Source organism: Capricornis sumatraensis, chromosome 2 (genome assembly GCF_032405125.1).
Source record: "Capricornis sumatraensis isolate serow.1 chromosome 2, serow.2, whole genome shotgun sequence".
NCBI classification, from domain to species: Eukaryota; Metazoa; Chordata; class Mammalia; order Artiodactyla; family Bovidae; genus Capricornis; species Capricornis sumatraensis.
Window position 1 is genome coordinate 100,657,443 of NC_091070.1, and position 22,685 is coordinate 100,680,127.

A 22,685-nucleotide genomic window follows, 5' to 3' on the forward strand; every position below is an offset into this window, starting at 1 on the left:
GATTGTTCCTTAGCCATGTTTTGCGGAGGGTCATGGGGCTATTCTGCTCCATTTCAGTTTGGGCTTCCAGTCTGAGTGCTCGCAGCAGAGCTGCTTCTGGGTGAGCCCTCTGAGGTCTGTGAGCGCTGGGCTGCCCGCTCTTCTCTTGTGGCCCGCAGGGGGCGCCAAACCCCCCTCTGACCCGCGGGCGCAGGACGCTTTGCCTTTAGACTCTGCTCCGTGAGCAGCTGGCGGGAGCTTTGTCTCCTCAGGACCATCAGGGCTCAGGCTTCTGGATAACAGGGCTGCATCCAGGCTGAGAGGAGCAGGGTTGCCTCAGTGCCCACCAGCAGGGAGGCGCTGCCAGAGCGAAAAATGAGGACCGAGTAGACGTTTCCTGTGTCCAGCTGAGGGCTGACTGGAGGTCCATCTCAGAGGACTCAGGGGGAAAGAGCTCCGTGTGCAAAACGGTGGGTTTTTAGTTAGATTTGCGTTAGATGATGTAGAGGATGAACACTGATGTTCTTCCGTGTAGGTGGCCGTTTTCCTGTCACTGTTTCTTGAGAAGACTGTCCTTTCCTCTTCGCTCGTTCCTGGTTTGATTTTCAGGAATTGACCATGAACACGTGGGTTCGTTTCTGGGCTCTCTCTTCTCTCCTGGAGTCCATGTGTCTGTGTTCCTGCCAGTTCCTCACTGTGGTGGTCACTCCAGGTCCGTGATGTAGTTTGAAGAGGGATAGGAAGATGCCTCCAGCTGTGTTCCTCTTTCTCAGAGTCTTTTTGGCCGTTTAAGGTCCTGTTCAACATTAGCAGGCTAATATTAGGACTATTTCTATTTCTGTGAAAAATGCCATTGAATATTATTTTGTGATTGCAGTCAGTGTATTTGTTGATGACTTTGGTTGGAATGGACCTTTTAATTCCTCACTGTTCCAGTGCATGAGCATGGAATAGTTTTCTGTGTATTTGTGTTTTCTTTGGTTTCTTTATCAGTGCTTTCTAGTTTTCTGACTACTGGTCTTTCATGTTCTTGATTGAGTTTGTTGCTAGATGTTTTATTTAAGTGGGATTTTCTTAATTTTTTTTTTCTGATTGTTATTAGTGTATAGAAATGCAAGTGATTTTTGGACTGTAAATGGTAGTATTTTATAGGATTGTAAATTGATCCGAAATGATTCAGCTTTACTGAATGTAGTCTAACAACTTTTTGTGAAGTTATGTGGAGCATTTTATCTGTCAAATCTGTTTCTCCTGCAGTAGGTCATCCAGAGGACCCAAGACATGGTGGTTACTAATAGACTTCCCACAGTACTTCTTCATTCCACGTGGACTCCTTCAAGGGCAGTGAGCATCGCAGCTTCCCTTGAACTTCGTCTGGGTAAGTCTTGGCCTGTGTAAGAAAGTTTCCTGCCTGTCTATTCTAAATGTCTTTTGTGGTATTGACATGGTTGTTTTGAAACCTAGTATACTTTCCAGTCATTTAAAATGTACAGAAAATGCCTAGCAATGGGAACAAGTGCTGGCATTTGCCACATCATCTAAAATACTCTCTGTATTTTATCCAAAATGGGTACCTTCTGCAGAACCAGCACATAATCTTCAAAATCAGGAAACCATATGGTATCTACATTATAATGTAATCCACAGCCCCGCTTCCACTTTTAGCAATTGTTCAAGTGTATGAATATATCTTTTGTTTCCATCTTCATCCTTTTTTCTTTATTTAGAGTGTTACTGAGATTTTCAGTTATTTGGACAAACTTGATGGATTGAAAGCAGACATGGTGAATAAGGGTTCTGGGTGGCCTTTTCTATGTGGATTTTTTTTTTTTCCACTGAAGATGGTTTTAATATTTCTTCATGTTGTAACATGTATGAATCCTGCATTCTTTCTCCCCCCATAGTAATTAAATAATGTGCCATTTACCATTGAGATATTTGTAAGCATACAGTGTTGTAGCAGACAACCTTTTCTTGTTTTGCAAACCAGTTTAATAATGTGCACCTTGTGCGTGCTTTGGAGAAACTCAGGAAACTGAGTCAGTGACTGAAATGGCCCAAGATATCACCTTAGATTCCATCTTCATCTAAAAACAAAACAGGCACTTCCTGGTGGTCCAGTGGCTGAGACTGGACACTCCCAAAGAAGGAGGCCCAGGTTCATTCTCTGATCCGAGAAGTAGATCTCCCATGCCACAACGGAGAATTTGCATGCTGTAGCTAAATATCTGGCTTGCCTCAAGGAAGGTTGACCTGGCGCAGCCAAATTAAAAAAGAAACAAATATTTAAAAAATACAACCAAAAGGAAAGGAAGGGTATGGTTGTTGTGCAGATTTACAGCTTAGCTTTCCCTATGGATAGAAAAGCTGAGGTGGTATATTTTGTGGTAGCATCTGCTCCCCTTCACTTTGGATGTATCCCCATTTGTTTACACTGTCATCTACTGAAGACATCCTGATCTTTGAAAGTGTTTAGTTATTACAAGTAGAGCTGTTGTATATAATCATGCGATACGTTTTGTCTGGACGTTTGCAAAGCTGTTTAGTAAGTGCTAGACATGTAGTATTCAGGTCAGAGGTGAGCCTTGCTTAGCTGTGGACAAATCCAGCTATGTTTCTCTGTGGCATGCGGGATCTTCTGGGGTAAGGGATCGAACTAGAGTGTCTTGCAGCCACCGGAGAAGCTGTGCCCTACCCCCCCTTTTTTGAGTTTACTGGATCTAATAGGTGTGCAGTGCTACCTCCCTGTTATTTTAGTTTGTCATTTCCTCGTGATATGTGATTTTGAGTCTTTTTGATAGGCTTATTTACTATCTTGATATTTCTGTAGGCCAGGTGTTTAGGTGTATACATTGTTTACGAGATTGTTCTAGGTTTTTTGGTATATTTGGAGTACAATCCTTTATCAGATATGTATTTTATCAATATATTTTCCTGTGGCTTGTGTTTAAGTTTTGTGAATCAGGTTTTTCACAGTTTAAATTTCTAATTGTTTAAAGTTGAGGTGATATATGTTTTATATCCTTTTTGGGATAGACTTTAGTGTGTCGTTGTTGTTGTTGTTACATTTTATAAGCAGAAGTGAGGTACCATAGATACAGTTTCAAGCTAAGCTGAGGTACCATAGATACAGTTTTGCCTTTTGTCTGTTGAGAAGTTTGAGTGAGTTTGGTGTACACTGTAACATTACGTCTACGTTCATTTGACTGGATATAGCTTCCAATTATTTGTCTAATTGGTTTTGGAGATATCACGGGAAGTCAGTTTTTCCAAGGGAAACTGAGGTGCATGAAACATGAACTCTTTTCGATCGGTCGGAATCACTTTCTGCTATTTCTGACAGATTTGACTCGTTTGGATATCTCATATGAGTAGAATCACAGAACGTTTGTCTTTTTCTTGGTCTGGTTTATTTCACTGAATCTAATGACCATAAGGTTTGTCCACATTGTCGCATTGTCAGAATTACTGACTTTGAAGGGCCGAATCAGATTCCATTGTGGGTATACCACAGTTTGTTTATGGAATTGGCTGCCATGGACACTTAGATTACTTCTGTTTGTTTGGCAGTGTGAATCATGCCGTTGTGAGTATGACTGAAGAAGTATCCATTTTTTCAGCCCCCTTTCCCAAACCATTTGGGTACATAGCATGAATAGGATTCGAACTATGTATTTATTCCGTGTGTTCATTTTGGAGTCATTTCTGTAATGTCTTGCAGAGTGGCAGCACCATTTCATGTACTTTTTTGTATGGGGGAATACCGTTCAAGCTTCTGAATATACCTTGTGTTGCATATTCAGTCTCCCACCAATGGACACTTGAATGAGTTCCACCTTTGAGCTATTGTGAATGTCACTGTGAATATTTGTGTACCAGTTTTTGTTTGAATTATTAACAAATACATTATATATAAAAGAAGCCACAAGGACCTACTGTACAGTTTAGGAAACTATTAAATATCTTATGATAATGTATCATGGAAGAGAATCTCAAAAGGAATATATGAAAAGCACATAGTAAGCATGATATTCAGTGTGCCAACACTATGAGTTGTCATAGCACTACTCAACGTGTATTTATACATGTCACTAAAATATCCACATCTGTAAGGATATTATAAAAAATTATATAAAAAATCAAGAATTCAAACAGAGAATAAATAAACTTCCTGCCATTGCTCCTCCTCATTTATACGCTAATACTACCTGTAACACTCATCGTATAAGTGCTGGACTAGCAATTGACATTCTTGTAAACCGAGAGATTATGAAGGTGTAAGGAAATGTAACTCATTGAATTCCTTAATGAAGGATTGTAGAACTCTATGTCCATGAAGCGAATGAAATTCCGTTTTATTGAGCCACATTCTTACTAGAGTGATGAGCTTCCACCCCACCCAACGTTAGTTCACAATGAAACCCTGCCGTCCTCTGGCCTCAATGTCTGCTTCCTGCTACCGAGAAAGAAAAGATGAGGAAGTCCTGACCAAACCGATGCTATTTTTCTTTTTCTGCTTTGTATTTTATCGCAGGGCTTGGCAAAAAGAGGGCCCAACCTGTTTTCAGAGTTCCATCCCAAGGGTTCCTCCAGCATGTTCCCTGTGTTGACAAACTGCTGATTATTTTCAACAAAGGACAATGATCTGCACTTCACTATCTGTTGCTTGAGCTGGAATAGCAGGCGTCCCTTGCAGTGCAGTCCTTCATGCTGAAGTAGGCATCCCTGAAGCAATAGTGTAAGAGGAACACATTTATCATGTAGACATCGCATCCCATGCATTTGTAATAATTTTTCAGTTATAGCCATCATCATCGGAGGAACTGATTTGTCCCAGTAACAACGAGAGTACCCAGTATAACAGTTCCTTGACTTATGAGTACTTCCTATGAGTACCCTTATGAGTACTTCTTCCAATGTTGTTTCTCCTACTTTGGTCATGAACAGTAGGAGCTGATGGCAGTGGTCCTTGAAATGTATGTCGATTCCCAGGTGGCGCAGTTGATAAATAAATAATCTGCCTACCAGTGCAGGAGGTGGAAGTGATGTGGGTTTGATCCCTGGTTCAGGAAGATAACAATTCATACACATGTTTTATGTGAACAAGTTGGATACTCATGAGTTTTTTTCTTCCGTATACAGAAAAACAAATGCCGTTCAAGGACACTGAAAGAACCCTGATTTCGAAAATCAGATCTGTATTGTGAGCAATGCTTAGATATCCATGAGTCGAAGCATAGTATTATGCCTATCATCCTTGTATTTCCCTCGGTGAAATATGTTGAGGAAAACTCTTCATTCGTGGTCTAGATTCACGAAGAAGCTAAATAGCATTCATCCTTTACGTTGACAACTGTAGATTTAAATCTCCTGTGAATCCTATGTGACAACCACACATACCAACATGAGTTATTAGTATTATTTCAATATTTTTAGTCCTATTGTATGTCAACTAAAAAAAAAAAAATCGGTATATAATTGTACATGAAGTCCAGACATAAAATCAGTGCAAATACAAAATGTTCCATCCTTTGAGAAAGGGAGAAAAACATCTCTGTGCTTAGCCTATTGCATTTTTATGTATTAGATCCTTAAGTATTTTATTCACCACACCCTATGAATGATTCGCAAATCTTCAGAGAAGAAAGGATCATTTCTCTTTAACAATGAGTAGTTCAACTCTTCTCAAAGGAAAGTCATAAGTGAGTCTAATTTTGTGTGAGACCACGAAAACTCAGTGTTTTCATTATGCTTGTGCTTATGATGGGAGGAGGTCTGAGAAGGCACTTCTGAAGGTTTCTTCATACCAGTCGTTCTCATATGTATCAAGTCTTTCAAGGTCGAATCACCGAGGTGTTGCTTCTACACTTGGACTAGGCTGAGTAGCAACATTCCCTTTCTCCCTAAGTGCAGTAGACATGTTCCCAACCTGTCTGTCTTCTGTCCTCTGGAGTATGTATTGCTTGAGCTCACCACAGCCTAGTAGATGGAAATCGTCAGGATATTCTGGAAACCCTGTTTATTTCAGTCTGTTCAGGAGGTTACCACTGCTGCAAACCTCTGGATTTTACCACGCACTTTTCACAACCTCAGAGGAAGGATCCAAGTCAACACTCGTGACAGCCACGGGCTTCCATGGCCTATCCATGATTGTTGGCTTTGCTTTCATAATCATCCTGTTTCTTACACCAACTAAACTGTCACTGTATTTTTTTATGACCATTTTATCTTTGATGGTTTTTAGATCTATTATGGATTTTCCTATATATCTTCACTTATCGGTGAGGGTATTATGTTAGTAGAAGTTACGACAACTGACTTCCAGTCAGTTAGCTGTGGCAGAACAGAAAAAAGAATGACCCACTGTACGTTATTAATAGTATGTATCAATATATTATTCGTTTTTATTGTTTGCAGTCATCCAATTCCAAGTTTCCGAAATAAACTTTCCGAAAAATCACATCCTTTCGAATGTCCGTTTGACTGAATAGGAACACGGAAATGTTATTCCATAAAATTGTTTACAGTCTCCATTCCGTTCCTCCTGTTTGATGTAGATATTGGCCTTTGGTTCTATCACTAGCTTTGCAAGTAAAAAAAAAAAAATTAATCAGAGCTCGTATGGTAATTTTACTGTTAGCAATGTTTAGCATAAAATGAACACAGAAGAGGTTACAGTAGACCAAATATGAAAGTCAGTTTAAAAGAAAACGTCGTGGTGAATGTTTACAGTAGGAATATAGTTATGAAGTTCCTTTATTATTATTCTATCCTTTCCGTTTCTTTGGCAGGGGTGTGAATGTACAGATTCCAGTACTATGGCTGCAGTGAATAATAGTATCATTATTCTTGAGAGCAACTGTACTACGTCTTCACGCTCATGTCACTCAAGGTTTTTTAATACCTATTATGTTAGTCGTGTTTGTAGTTTGTGAAGTCACATAAGTTGCATTCATTCATGCAATGGTATCAAACAGCTATGGCATCAATTATAGATGTGACTCAATAGCGAATGTGAATCCATTTCACTGTGACAAGTTATTATTGTAGATATTCTATTCATGCCAGTAACAAAGCTGTGCAGAAATCATACAATGTTTATTAAGAAAATAAGATTTACTAATTTGTTTTATTATTCTATTTCTTTTAAACAGATTGAATGACAACAGGCTCAACTTTTCATTCACTTGTATGACTATGAGCAGTTTGACCAAGTTGAAGAAGATGACTCGTTTGTAGTCTTCCCCATCAGCTCATTCCATCTACTGGCTTTTAAATCATTTAGTACAGAGCTCACCGTCTAGGTGTTCATCCAGTGTTTTGTTTGCGTATCATGCAGGATCATTTTAAAAGGAAAAGTATGTGTGTATGAGTTAGAGCTCTGATCCCAAGAGTCCATGTAGAAGCTTCCCCTGAGAAATGTATCGTTTTGGCACTAATGCTACTGAAATGTGTGAATGTGGCCTACCACGCGTCCCAATAAGTGTAAACAGCTTCACATGCTACTTATTTGAAACGACCAGTATTCATGACATTCCATTCATCTGAGGACTAAATATGGCCAACCTAGGCTGTGTCTGCCAAACAGACTTGGAAGCATTCTTCACACAGTCCTTCATCGATGCCAGTTTTCAGATCGAAGAAACCCTTGCTCCGTGAAGTTCGTGAACACATACACTCATGTTTTGTTTGAGATTTTAAAGTCATTCTTCAGTTTTGTTGGAGGAATGGTTCTGTATATGCCCCGTGGATCCCCAAATCCACTGATGTTCATGTGTCTTGGGGCTTCCCAGGTGGTTCCAGTGGTAAAGAGCATGCGGAACATACCCATGCAGGAGACATAGGAGATATGGATTCGATCCCTGGGGCAGGAAGATCTCCTGAGGGAGAGCATGGCAACCCACTCCAGTATCCTTGCCTAGAGAATCTCATGGAGAGAGGAGCCTGGTGGGCCCTAGTCTATACGATCCCAAAGAGTTGGACACAATGTAAGTGACTTAGCACAGCACATGATTCATTGTCAGAGCTAATATAATGGAGATGACATAAAAAGAAGCACCAGCGGGCGAAAGTCAATATCCATCACTTTTCAACTTTGGAATGTATTGTGATATTTTAGGTCCATATTTGTATGACTTGATAGTTGGCGAATCAATGTGTATGAAGGCCTGATTGTGTTATATGTATGTTGAGGGAAGATATATTTTTATGTGGTTTGACATATGGGTCCCATTTCATTCGTAGACATCTGCATACTCATCACTGAATCATCATTTGTTTTGAAAAGACCATTGTTTGGAAAGGTTGTTGTCTAACCATGAAAGATGCTTGAATTCTTGGGCTCCTTAGAGGAAGAATTCAACCCGGGGCCAGTGATGAGGCTTGATCACTCAGAGCTTTTGTGTCGCAACGTTTTATTAAAGTATAAAAGAGAGAAAGCTTCTGACATAGACATCAGAAGGGGGCAGAAAGAGTGCCCCCCTACTCATCTTTAGCTGGATGTTATCTAGCTACTAGCAGTCTACTCATTAGAGAAAGGAATGGCAGCAGACCCCTCACCCACAAGACATATGGAGATGACCGTGGCACCAGGTGAGTCATCCTGGGCCATAAAACGATTGATATGAGCAAATAGATAGCTTCATTCACATAGATCAGGAGAACCATGTATGAGTAAAGCATATTGGTTTGTCAAGTCAGTTCTGAGCCTTTGGGCAGAACCTACTTGAAGATAGAGTCTAGGGTCAATACATAGTACATTCACATAGCTTAAGGCAAACCTTTCCATAAGAAAAATGCCTTGGTCAGCTCAAAGTATGAGAAAAGTGAAGTTCAGGTGGAACCAGGTGTCATTATAGCAACACAGAATTGTAAGAGAAAACCTCTTTTTAAATTTGTATCGAGAAGGGGAAAGAAGAGAACAGCTTGTTTCCTCCTGCCTCGGAAGTGACAGATAACAACTGTCTGACACTTGCACCGCGTCTCCTCCCTTTGGAGACCCCTGGCCTTCCTGGCTGTTACCCTCTCAGTTTCATTCATTGAGTGTTTTCTGCCTTGTGAAACATTGGGCATAGCAGTATGTGTTTATTTACGGGCATTTCATCCAATTTCATGTAAATGCATATGTGAATTAGAAAGTTTGACATGCTGTTGCTTTGTATACCGATTGGGAAATGTGAGCCTCCAGGTTTAATTTAGTATTTCATGTTCATTTTAGGGGTACAAAGAAAAATAATATGACTGCTAAGATCAGCTTTCGTATTTTTTGCCAAATATGAATTGAGATCACATCGATCGGAGATGAGTCTGTGCATGAAAGCCCTAATAACTAAAGTTAATTGACTTCACTACCATGGGATGTTTTCCTATCTATTGAGGATTTACCTCATGTATTTCGATTTTAACTTTCTATCTTACAGCCTTGTTTGTAGATCAAAGCTATTTGAAATTGTCATCTGGTTTTCAATGGCTTGTGAGGTTATTCATGAGTGGTTTATGAAACCGAATGGAGTGTACGTAGCCATACTTTGTTGTCATTCTATGAATTTGAAGAATGTCTGAAGCATGTCTGCAGTTATGCCTTAAAGATTCACACAATTGATGTCCAATATTTATCTCAATAGACTTGCTTTCAATGTGTAGTTTCCTATGCGTACGTTTTTCCTTATGGATTTGGGTAGAACTTGTATTGGAACACTGAAAAATCTGTGATATCAACCGTGCTGACCTTCTTTCTGGTGGTCATCATTAAGATTTTCACGCTCACTGTCACTTTGTGCAATGCGATGGATCCTAGTGGAAACAGGTGCTGTTCATCCTACTTTTGTGAAGATTGAACTCATCGTAGAAAGTGGAATGTGTTGAAATATTTATGGTATAAATATATCTTGTGTATAAAATTACCCAGATTACTGCTGCGTATTTGACTGCTAAGTTATGAAATGTATGAGATAGATGTGATCCATCAATGGCGATTGGATACGTGGTGGAGAGGTATTTTGGTGATGCAAGAGATTTAAATGATGTGATCACAGTATGTATACTCCTTTTCTGTGGATAATGGGTCTTGGATCCATGTTTGAAATATTATGACCTTGTCTTTTGTTATGCAGGGGACGTGTCAAAAACGAAGATGAGGTGGGTACGTGCTTCAAGGGTAAGTATAGGGTTGAGGGCGTGACTATGATGTGGGTTAGGTTTAGGATGTGGATAGGGTGTCGGGTTAGGGTGGGGTTAAGGTTAGAGTTTGGGAAATAGGCCCCCACCATGTTAGGGTGAGGGGTGAGGTGTGAGGGTTCAGGGTCAGGGTGAGGGTGAGGGCCTCATCGCTGGTAAAGGATTGTACTCCAAATATACCCTTCCTTTCCCTCGAACAGAGCTCTCACTGCTGGAGCCCTTGGCAGTGTGGAACACACCAGCCCCTAAAACGTCCGCAAGGACGCCTGGGGCCTAGGTGCAAAGGCAAGGCAGGAGCGGAGCTGAGGCCAGGAAGGCACCAGTGGTGTTTCCCAGTCGCGCACAGCCTGCTCCTTCCTGGGCACTACGATTAGCGGCGAGGCAAGTCTGGGCAAGGCTCGCCCAGAGCAGAGCAGCCTCGCACCAGAAACTATGCCAGCTCGGGCCTCTGAGCAGAGCTGAAGCTCTGCCTTACTGGAGGCGCACTAGGCTCCCCCCAACCAGGGCTGGCAGCCTCAGGCAATTGGGCTGCCTCATCTTCCCCCAAGGAGGCTGGCTTCCCTGCATGCTGTGCACTCTCCTTCCAGGCGGTGCCGCCCCTCGCCTCCTGCAGGTCTTGGCTCAGGGGCTACTTCCCACGAGCTGGGACTGTGGGCGGGATCCCAGACACGCAGGGGCAGGCCCCAACCACCTGCACATATGTCTCCTGGGGAGGAGAGCGCTAGGGAACCTAGGTCTGTCAGGCCCCTGCTGGGCGCCCACGGAGTCAGCCTCTGGGAGTGCGGAGCCGCAGACCCCAGCCAGGGGCCCTGGGAGCCTGGTGCTCTCCGTGCTGCGGTGAGTCTGGGCGCCCAAGCAACCGCTGGAGGAGCCCTGCACTTGCCCTTCCCTTTCCTCTGACAGAGCTGGTACTGCTGGAGCCCTTGGCTGTGTGGCACTTACTAGCCCCTCACCGCGACTCCAAACCCCGAAGTCGACCCTGACCTCAAAACCCTATATCCCGAACCCGTAAACTAAACGCCGAGCTCCAATCCCCAAACCGTGAACCTGAACCGTGATACCGTAACCCTAACCCAACCCCAAACCCCAACACCGAATCTTAAAGCCCAAACCCAGACTTCAATCTCCAAACCCGAATCCCAAACCACAAACCTCTAACCCCTAAGCCGAACCCCAACCGCCAGACCCCTAAGCTGAACCTTAGGGGAACCCCAAACCCCAAACTAGAACCGCGAGCCCCTAGCCCCAAACCCTGAACGCCAAACCCCAAACACGAACCCTGAACCCGAATCCGAACCCTAAGAAGAGAGGGGATTCCCCAAACCCGAACTCTGATCCTGAACCCTAACAAGTTGGGGGGATGCCAGAACCCTAAACCTAACCCTCACATAAAAATAAACTCTTCTGGTCTAAGCCCCGCCTCTTGCGGTCCCCCGCCCCCTAAAAGCCAAAGGGTTAGATAGGGGACTTGAAATCCTAAATCGCAGGCCACCGTCCACCTGCTCACCAGCCTGCCTAACCGCTGGGCTACAGAGGCTTGCTGTTACTGACAGGGCTCCCGCGCCCTCTTCAAGCCTCTGCCCGCCAGGGTCTGGTTCTGTAGAATATCATGGCTGTCCTAGGTCATCTTTGCTTTCTGTAGTCATAGTTTTATCCCAAAATCATAGACAGATCAGCTGAGAAAAAGCTTGGATTGCCTCGGTGGGGTGGATTTGCTTGTCCTTGTGTTTCACCTGGAGGCAGTCGCGGTCCCGCCGGCCCGTCCTGGAAGGGGACGTGGGGGCGGGGCGCCCCGTGCGCGCGTCGGGGGCGGGGCGAACCTGGGCGGCTGGTCAGGAGCGCGGCTCACGTGAGCGGGTCTGGGGCGGGATGAACATGGCGGCGCGTCGGGGCCAGGGGTTCCCGGTTGTGCTCTCAGGGCTCGCCATCGCAGCTGGGAATGCTCGTTTCGTGGGCTCCTAGGTCCCCGTCGATCCGCAGCCAGCGAGCAGAGCGGAGGGCTGTGGACCACAGGTAAGGGAACTCGGACTCGGCGGAGCAGGGAACCATGTATTCTGCCCTCTTTGTTTGCAGTCTCGGAGCCGACTAACATGCCGGTCGCAGAAAAGCCTCGCCTTTGGGGCCAACGGTTTTACCGCTTTACCCCTTTGCATAAAGCTCAGACCCGCGCGGTTTTCCCAAGCAGCCTATGTATTGCTTCCTACATGCCTGGAGAGGATACCAGGCAGGAAGGCCAGGGGTCTCCAGACAGAGAAAATAGACTGCAAGTGTCAGACGTTTCTTTCTCTCTCTTAAGAGGCAGGAGGAGACAAAAGAGTGTTGCATTTTTTTTTCTCCATCTTGATACAAATTTAAAGAGGTTTCTCTGAAAATTCTGTGTTGCCATGACAACTCCTGGCTCCACCTGAATGTCACTTTTCTCAAACCTTGAACTAAGCAATGCATTTTTCTTATGGAAATGTTTGTCTTAAGGTATGTTAATGTACTAGGTATTCACCCAAGGCTCTGTCTTCAGGTCAGTTCCCCCTAAAGCCTCAGAAACGACTTGACAAACCAGCATGTTTTACTCATACCTTGTTCTCTTAATCTATGTGAATGAAACTATATATGTGCTTGGAAATCTGCCTTTCTTCAAGATTCATGTCCATCATTTTATGGCCTGGGATGACTCATCTGCTGCCAGTGTTATCTCAATGCATGCTGTGGGTGAGGGGCCTGGTGCCATTCTCTGAGACATTGTCTTTCTTTCATTAGCAGACTGCTAGTGGCTGTATAACATCTGGCTAAAGACTAGCAGGGGGTCCTCTTTCTTCCCCCTTTTAATGTCTACGTCAGCAGCTCTCTCGATCTCTTTTATACTTTAATAAAACTTTTTAACAGAAAACCTCTGAGCCATCAAGCTTCGTCACTTGCCCTGGATGGAATTCTCCTCTGGAGGCCAAGAATGCTGGCATCTTTTGTGGTTTAGCAACCCTCTTTCAGCCTTTTGTAATTCATATTGAATCTTCATTTCAGATTGAAGATGCATTCCACGGTATTGCCAACTGAAGTCTTGTCATCGCTATGGAGTATCTGTCCATGTCTTCAGGGTATTTTTCAGCAATCATGTATCATTTCCAGTGAGCCATTCTTGTCATCCTCATTCCGTCCATAGCAAAGTCTTTTATTAATGTTGACATGATTGAAAGGGAACTGTTTGTTTAAATTCCTTTTCAGATTGTTATTTGCTGGTGTATACAGATAACACTGTGTCAACATTCATTTGTATCAGTTTGGACAGCTTGTTAGTTGTCTTTAGTTTCTTTAATTTCTCATAATTTAAGATGACCCTGGCTCATATATTTACAGTCTCATCCCTAGTCTCAGTCATTTCTTCAAAGAACTGTCCTTTTTTTTTTTTTCTTTAACATTACATTATTTTTGACTGTACTGGGTCTTTATTGCTGGTTTGTCTAGTTGTAGTGAGCAGAGGCTACCCTCAAGTTAGTTGCTGTGCCATGGCTTCTCATTGCAGTGCTTTCTCTGTTTGCAGAACTTGGGCTCTGGAGCATGCAAACTTCAAGAGTTGTTCAAGGGCTTCGTTGCCCCTGGGCGTGTGGAATCCTCTACACAGGAATTGAACCCATGTTCCCTACATCGGTAGGCAGATTCTTTACCACCGGGCCATCGGAGATGTTTCCTGTTCCCTTTTATTAGAGAATGATATTTAAAACATACATGTAGGAGCTCAATATGCTCAGCTGACAATACATGGATATATATATGCATGTATTCCAGCTCGCCTTTGAACATATTCAGTTAAAGGTAATTTGTGATGATGTCTCCAACCCGATCCACCACGACATGGACATTGTAACGTGTCCTTTTGTTTATCTGTAACTTTGCGTTCCAATGGTAAGATACCTGGCTTCCACCGCTTGTCATACACAGAATTCAGTGCTTGTCCCACGTGGTTACTGAAAAAAAACTATCAGATTGTCTTTCAAAGGGGGCCCTGCGTGCATGGCACCAGTATCTTGAGGATGTTTTTGTATGATAGTTTACTATCAGTATACCCTCAGTGGCCAGGTGTCTATTTCAGTCACTACCAGTTATGAATGGGCCCGTTTGCTCTAGTGTTCTTGGACAATTCGAGTACAGTTTCTTTGCCAGATATGCATTTTTTTTAGAAAAACAGTTTTATTTATTGTTTGCTGTGTTGCATCTTTGTGTGTGGGCTTTTCTCTAGTTTTGGTGAGCATGGGCCATAACTAGTGGTTTGCAGGCTTCTCACTGCAGTGTCTCCTCTTGTTGAGGGGCACAGGCTCACGGGCTTCAGTGGCTGCAGCATGTGAACTCGGCATCGTGGCTTCCAGGATGTAGAGCACAGGCTGGGCAGTTGTGGCACACGGGCTCCAGAGGATGTGGGATCTTCCCATCCTAGGGATCGCACATGCATCTCCAGCACTGGCAGGTGGATTCTTTACTATGGAACCACCAGGGCATATTCTAGATTCTCGTTTTCCACACATGTATCTAGTGAAAGAGGCCAGGATCAAGAGGCATGGCAGCTGGGAATCCTCAGCCACAGCTCTGGTGTGCTATCCAAAGCTCTGGGGCCTTTGGTGAGCAGCTCAGCTTCCCTGGGACTGTTTCCTGCCGTCAGAAATGCCCTGCTTTTGGACTGTAGCCCACCAAGCTCCTCTGTCCCTGGGATTTGTGAGACCAGAGTACTGCAGGTGGTGCCATTTCCTTCTCTGATGCTGCTGCTGCGTCGCTTCAGTCGTGCCTAACTCTGCGCGACCCCAGAGACAGCAGCCTACCAGGCTCCTCTGTCCCTGGGATTCTCCAGGCAAGAACCCTGGAGTGGGTTGCCATGTCCTTCTCCAGTGCAGGAAAGTGAAAAGTGAAAGTGAAGTCACTCAGTGAAGTCGTGTCCGACTCTTAGTGATCCCGGGGTTGCAGCCTACCAGGCTCCTCTGTCCGTGGGATTCTCCAGGCAATGGTACTGGAGCGGGCTGCCATTGCCTTCTCTGATTTCCTTCTCTGCAAGACAACGTTTTGAAGATATTTTCTCCTGGATATTGCTTTTGATGAAGGAAGGGGGATCCCTTCCAGGGCTTGAGAGTGAGTTCTTGTCTGACACTGGGCAATGAGTTGTCTGAGGAGAGGAGTGCTGTCCAAGCGAGAGGCTTTCTTGGGAAGGGCTGCCGGGGTGGAGGGCAGGAGGGTGAGGGAAACGGAGAGAACCACTCCGTCACGTGGCTCACAGTCTCAGGTTTTATGCTCATCGGGTTCATTTCTGGTTTGTCTCTTGCCGGGCATTCTGAATTGGGATCCTTCTTGGGGGCACACGCAACTCTCAGCTGAGATGGATTCCAGCGAAGTGGATCCTGGGAGGTTGATAGGACCTCTGAACTGGAGCCTCCCATCTCCTGACCTCTCCAGAATTCTGGTTGGTGGTAGCTTGTTCGTTCCTTGTTCCTTCCCAGGACCTCCTGTTGTAAGATGACTCCTGCAAGTGTTTTCTTTTCTCTGTTGCCTGGCCAGGGTGGGTGGTCTGTGGTTCATTTAACCGTTTGTTTTTGGTTCTCTCGAGTAAGGTCCTCCACAGGGTAAATGTATGAAATGATAAAAGGCAATCTTTTACATAATTTATATTCATAATTTGGTAAGTTGGCTTTTTGTGTGTATGTTAGACCTGATCCCCAGACCAAAGGTCATGTAGAACTTTTGTAGTTTTCTGAAATTTCTATAGTTTTTTAAATGGAATTACCTTGTTGCAAAGTTTGTGTTTATGTTCATATTTTTTTAAACAGTTATTTCTTTTTAGTTCATTGATCCTTGCTTTACAATACTGGTTGGATGTGTCATACATCCACATGAATTAACCATAGGTGTACCTATGTCCTCTTGCTCTTGAATCTCCCTCCCACCTCGCACCCATTCCCACTTCTCTAGGTTACTCCTGAGTCCCAGTTTGAGTTCCCTGAATCATACAGCAAATTCCCATTGGTTGTCTATTTACAAATGTTGGTGTACCTGCATCCATGCTGCTCTCTCCATTCAGCTCACCCTCTCCCTCTTGTTCCCCACCCTCGTCTGTAAGTCTGTTCTCCATGTCTGCACCTCCATTGCTGCTCTGTGAACAGACTCGTCAGTACCATCCTTCTAGATTCCATGTTTTTCTCTCTTTGACTGACTTCCCTCCCCTTTATTAGAACAGACTCAAATGTGTTCCTTTTTATGGCTGCATTCCATACAGGCTCTGATTGTTCCTTAGCCATGTTTTGCGGAGGGTCATGGGGCTATTCTGCTCCATTTCAGTTTGGGCTTCCAGTCTGAGTGCTCGCAGCAGAGCTGCTTCTGGGTGAGCCCTCTGAGGTCTGTGAGCGCCGGGCTGCCCGCTCTTCTCTTGTGGCCCGCAGGGGGCGCCAAACCCCCCTCTGACCCGCGGGCGCAGGACGCTTTGCCTTTAGACTCTGCTCCGTGAGCAGCTGGCGGGAGCTTTGTCTCCTCAGGACCATCAGGGCTCAGGCTTCTGGATAACAGGGCTGCATCCAGGCTGAGAGGAGCAGGGTTGCCTCAGTGCCCACCAGCAGGGAGGCGCTGCCAGAGCGAAAAATGAGGACCGAGTAGACGTTTCCTGTGTCCAGCTGAGGGCTGACTGGAGGTCCATCTCAGAGGACTCAGGGGGAAAGAGCTCCGTGTGCAAAACGGTGGGTTTTTAGTTAGATTTGCGTTAGATGATGTAGAGGATGAACACTGATGTTCTTCCGTGTAGGTGGCCGTTTTCCTGTCACTGTTTCTTGAGAAGACCGTCCTTTCCTCTTCGTTCGTTCCTGGTTTGATTTTCAGGAATTGACCATGTACACGTGGGTTCGTTTCTGGGCTCTCTCTTCTCTCCTGGAGTCCATGTGTCTGTGTTCCTGCCAGTTCCTCACTGTGGTGGTCACTCCAGGTCCGTGATGTAGTTTGAAGAGGGATAGGAAGATGCCTCCAGCTGTGTTCCTCTTTCTCAGAGTCTTTTTGGCCGTTTAAGGTCCTGTTCAACATTAGCAGGCTAATATTAGGACTATTTCTATTTCTGTGAAAAATGCCATTGAATATTATTTTGTGATTGCAGTCAGTGTATTTGTTGATGACTTTGGTTGGAATGGACCTTTTAATTCCTCACTGTTCCAGTGCATGAGCATGGAATAGTTTTCTGTGTATTTGTGTTTTCTTTGGTTTCTTTATGAGTGCTTTCTAGTTTTCTGACTACTGGTCTTTCATGTTCTTGATTGAGTTTGTTGCTAGATGTTTTATTTAAGTGGGATTTTCTTAATTTTTTTTTTTTCTGATTGTTATTAGTGTATAGAAATGCAAGTGATTTTTGGACTGTAAATGGTAGTATTTTATAGGATTGTAAATTGATCCGAAATGATTCAGCTTTACTGAATGTAGTCTAACAACTTTTTGTGAAGTTATGTGGAACATTTTATCTGTCAAATCTGTTTCTCCTGCAGTAGGTCATCCAGAGGACCCAAGACATGGTGGTTACTAATAGACTTCCCACAGTACTTCTTCATTCCACGTGGACTCCTTCAAGGGCAGTGAGCATCGCAGCTTCCCTTGAACTTCGTCTGGGTAAGTCTTGGCCTGTGTAAGAAAGTTTCCTGCCTGTCTACTCTAAAAGTCTTTTGTGGTATTGACATGGTTGATTTGAAACCTAGTATACTTTCCAGTCATTTAAAATGTACAGAAAATGCCTAGCAATGGGAACAAGTGCTGGCATTTGCCACATCATCTAAAATACTCTCTGTGTTTTATCCAAAATGGGTACCTTCTGCAGAACCAGCACATAATCTCCAAAATCAGGAAATCATATGGTATCTACATTATAATGTAATCCACAGCCCCGCTTCCACTTTTAGCAATCGTTCAAGTGTATGAGTATATCTTTTGTTTCCATCTTCATCCTTTTTCCTTTATTTAGAGTGTTACTGAGATTTTCAGTTATTTGGACAAACTTGATGGATTGAAAGCAGACATGGTGAACAAGGGTTCTGGGTGTCCTTTTCTATGTGGATTTTTTTTTTCACTGAAGATGGCTTTAATATTTCTTCATGTTGTAACATGTATGAATCCTGCATTCTTTCTCCCCCCATAGTAATTAAATAATGTGCCATTTACCATTGAGATATTTGTAAGCATACAGTGTTGTAGCAGACAACCTTTTCTTGTTTTGCAAACCAGTTTAATAATGTGCACCTTGTGCGTGCTTTGGAGAAACTCAGGAAACTGAGTCAGTGACTGAAATGGCCCAAGATATCACCTTAGATTCCATCTTCATCTAAAAACAAAACAGGCACTTCCTGGTGGTCCAATGGCTGAGACTGGACACTCCCAAAGAAGGAGGCCCAGGTTCATTCCCTGCTCCAAGAAGTAGATCTCCCATGCCACAACGGAGAATTTGCATGCTGTAGCTAAATATCTGGCTTGCCTCAAGGAAGGTTGACTTGACGCAGCCAAATTAAAAAAGAAACAAATATTTTAAAAATACAACCAAAGGAAAGGAAGGGTATGGTTGTTGTGCAGATTTACGGCTTAGCTTTCCCTATGGATAGAAAAGAAAAAAGAGTTTCAGAAGACTGTGTCTCATCCTTCTATCTGGCATATAGAGAGGATTCTTTTGAAATGAGATTTCTCTGGTAAATGTGACTCACAGAAGAGTTGTCTTGAACTTGGGTTTCAGAGATGATCATGTGTCCTCTAAAAAAATAAAAGTTAATTGGGTCCAACTAATTCTCATGCTGAGGTGGTATATTTTGTGGTAGCATCTGCTCCCCTTCACTTTGGATGTATCCCCATTTGTTTACACTGTCATCTACTGAAGACATCCTGATCTTTGAAAGTGTTTAGTTATTACAAGTAGAGCTGTTGTATATAATCATGCGATACATTTTGTCTGGATGTTTTCAAAGCTGTTTAGTAAGTGCTAGACATGTAGTATTCAGGTCACAGGTGAGCCTTGTTTAGCTGTGGAAAAATCCAGCTATGTTTCTCTGTGGCATGCGGGATCTTCTGGGGTAAGGGATCGAACTAGAGTGTCTTGCAGCCACCAGAGAAGCTGTGCCCTACCCCCCCTTTTTTGAGTTTACTGGATCTAATAGGTGTGCAGTGCTACCTCCCTGTTATTTTAGTTTGTCATTTCCTCGTGATATGTGATTTTGAGTCTTTTTGATAGGCTTATTTACTATCTTGATATTTCTGTAGGCCAGGTGTTTAGGTGTATACATTGTTTACGAGATTGTTCTAGGTTTTTTGGTATATTTGGAGTACAATCCTTTATCAGATATGTATTTTATCGATATATTTTCCTGTGGCTTGTGTTTAAGTTTTGTGAATAAGGTTTTTCACAGTTTAAATTTCTAATGGTTTAAAGTTGAGGTGATATATGTTTTATATCCTTTTTTGGATAGACTTTAGTGTGTCGTTGTTGTTGTTGTTACATTTTATAAGCAGAAGTGAGGTACTGTAGATACAGTTTTAAGCTAAGCTGAGGTACCATAGATACAGTTTTGCCTTTTGTCTGTTGAGAAGTTTGAGTGAGTTTGGTGTACACTGTAACATTATGTCTACATTCATTTGACTGGATATAGCTTCCAATTATTTGTCTAATTGGTTTTGGAGATATCACGGGAAGTCAGTTTTTCCAGGGGAAACTGAGGTGCATGAAACATGAACTCTTTTCGATCGGTCGGAATCACTTTCTGCTATTTCTGACAGATTTGACTCGTTTGGATATCTCATATGAGTAGAATCACAGAACGTTTGTCTTTTTCTTGGTCTGGTTTATTTCACTGAATCTAATGACCATAAGGTTTGTCCACATTGTCGCATTGTCAGAATTACTGACTTTGAAGGGCCAAATCAGATTCCATTGTGTGTATACCACAGTTTGTTTATGGAATTGGCTGCCATGGACACTTAGATTACTTCTGTTTGTTTGGCAGTGTGAATCATGCCATTGTGGGTATGACTGAAGAAGAATCCATTTTTTCAGCCCCCTTTCCCAAACCATTTGGGTACATAGCATGAATAGGATTCGAACTATGTATTTATTCCGTGTGTTCCTTTTGGAGTCATTTCTGTAATGTCTTGCAGAGTGGCAGCACCATTTCATGTACTTTTTTGTATGGGGGAATACCGTTCAAGCTTCTGAATATACCTTGTGTTGCATATTCAGTCTCCCACCAACGGACACTTGAATGAGTTCTACCTTTGAGCTATTGTGAATGTCACTGTGAATATTTGTGTACCAGTTTTTGTTTGAATTATGAACAAATACATTACTATATATAAAAGAAGCCACAAGGACCTACTGTACAGTTTAGGAAACTATTAAATATCTTATGATAATGTATCATGGAAGAGAATCTCAAAAGGAATATATGAAAAGCACATAGTAAGCATGATATTTAGTGTGCCAACAGTATGAGTTATCATAGCACTGCTCAATGTGTATTTATACATGTCACTAAAATATCCACATCTGTAAGGATATTATAAAAAATTATATTAAAAATCAAGAATTCAAACAGAGAATAAATAAACTTCCTGCCATTGCTCCTCCTCCTTTATACACTAATACTACCTGTAACACTCATCGTATAAGTGCTGGACTAGCAATTGACATTCTTGTAAACCGAGAGATTGTGAAGGTGTAAGGAAATGTAACTCATTGAATTCCTTAATGAAGGATTGTAGAACTCTATGTCCATGAAGTGAATGAAATTCCGTTTTATTGAGCCACATTCTTACTAGAGTGATGAGCTTCCACCCCACCCAACGTTAGTTCACAATGAAACCCTGCCGTCCTCTGGCCTCAATGTCTGCTTCCTGCTACCGAGAAAGAAAAGATGAGGAAGTCCTGACCAAACCGATGCTATTTTTCTTTTTCTGCTTTGTATTTTATCACAGGGCTTGGCAAAAAGAGGGCCCAACCTGTTTTCAGAGTTCCATCCCGAGGGTTCCTCCGGCATGTTCCCTGTGTTGACAAACTGCTGATTATTTTCAACAAAGGACAATGATCTGCACTTCACTATCTGTTGCTTGAGCTGGAATAGCAGGCGTCCCTTGCAGTGCATTCCTTCATGCTGAAGTAGGCATCCCTGAAGCAATAGTGTAAGAGGAACACATTTATCATGTAGACATCGCATCCCATGCATTTGTAATAATTTTTCAGTTATAGCCATCATCATCGGAGGAACTGATTTGTCCCAGTAACAACGAGAGTACCCAGTATAACAGTTCCTTGACTTATGAGTACTTCCTATGAGTACCCTTATGAGTACTTCTTCCAATGTTGTTTCTCCTACTTTGGTCATGAACAGTAGGAGCTGATGGCAGTGGTCCTTGAAATGTATGTCGATTCCCAGGTGGCGCAGTTGATAAATAAATAATCTGCCTACCAGTGCAGGAGGTGGAAGTGATGTGGGTTTGATCCCTGGTTCAGGAAGATAACAATTCATAACAAGTTGGATACTCATGAGTTTTTTTCTTCTGTATACAGAAAAGCAAATGCTGTTCAAGGACACTGAAAGAACCCTGATTTTGAAAATCAGATCTGTATTGTGAGCAATGCTTAGATATCCATGAGTCGAAGCATAGTATTATGCCTATCATCCTTGTATTTCCCTCGGTGAAATATGTTGAGGAAAACTCTTCATTCATGGTCTAGATTCACGAAGAAGCTAAATAGCACTCATCCTTTACGTTGACAACTGTGGATTTAAATCTCCTGTGAATCCTATGTGACAACCACACATACCAACATGAGTTATTAGTATTATTTCAATATTTTTAGTCCTATTGTATGTCAACTAAAAAAAAAATCAACATATAATTGTACATGAAGTCCAGACATAAAATCAGTGCAAATACACAATGTTCCATCCTTTGAGAAAGGGAGAAAAACATCTCTGTGCTTAGCCTATTGCATTTTTATGTATTAGATCCTTAAGTAGTTTATTCACCACACCCTATGAATGATTCACAGATCTTCAGAGGAGAAAGGATCATTTCTCTTAAACAATGAGTAGTTCAACTCTTCTCAAAGCAAAGTCATAAGTGAGTCTAATTTTGCGTGAGACCATGAAAACTCAGTGTTTTCATTATGCTTGTGCTTATGATTGGAGGAGGTCTGAGAAGGCACTTCTGAAGGTTTCTTCATACCAGTCGTTCTCATATGTATCGAGTCTTTAAAGGTCGAATCACCGAGGTGTTGCTTCTACACTTGGACTAGGCTGAGTAGCAGCATTCCCTTTCTACCTAAGTGCAGTAGACGTGTTCCCAACCTGTCTGTCTTCTGTCCTCTGGAGTATGTATTGCTTGAGCTCACCACAGCCTAGTAGATGGAAATCGTCAGGATATTCTGGAAACCCTTTTTATTTCAGTCTGTTCAGGAGGTTACCACTGCTGCAAACCTCTGGATTTTACCACGCACTTTTCACAACCTCAGAGGAAGGATCCAAGTCAACACTCGTGACGGCCACGGGCTTCCATGG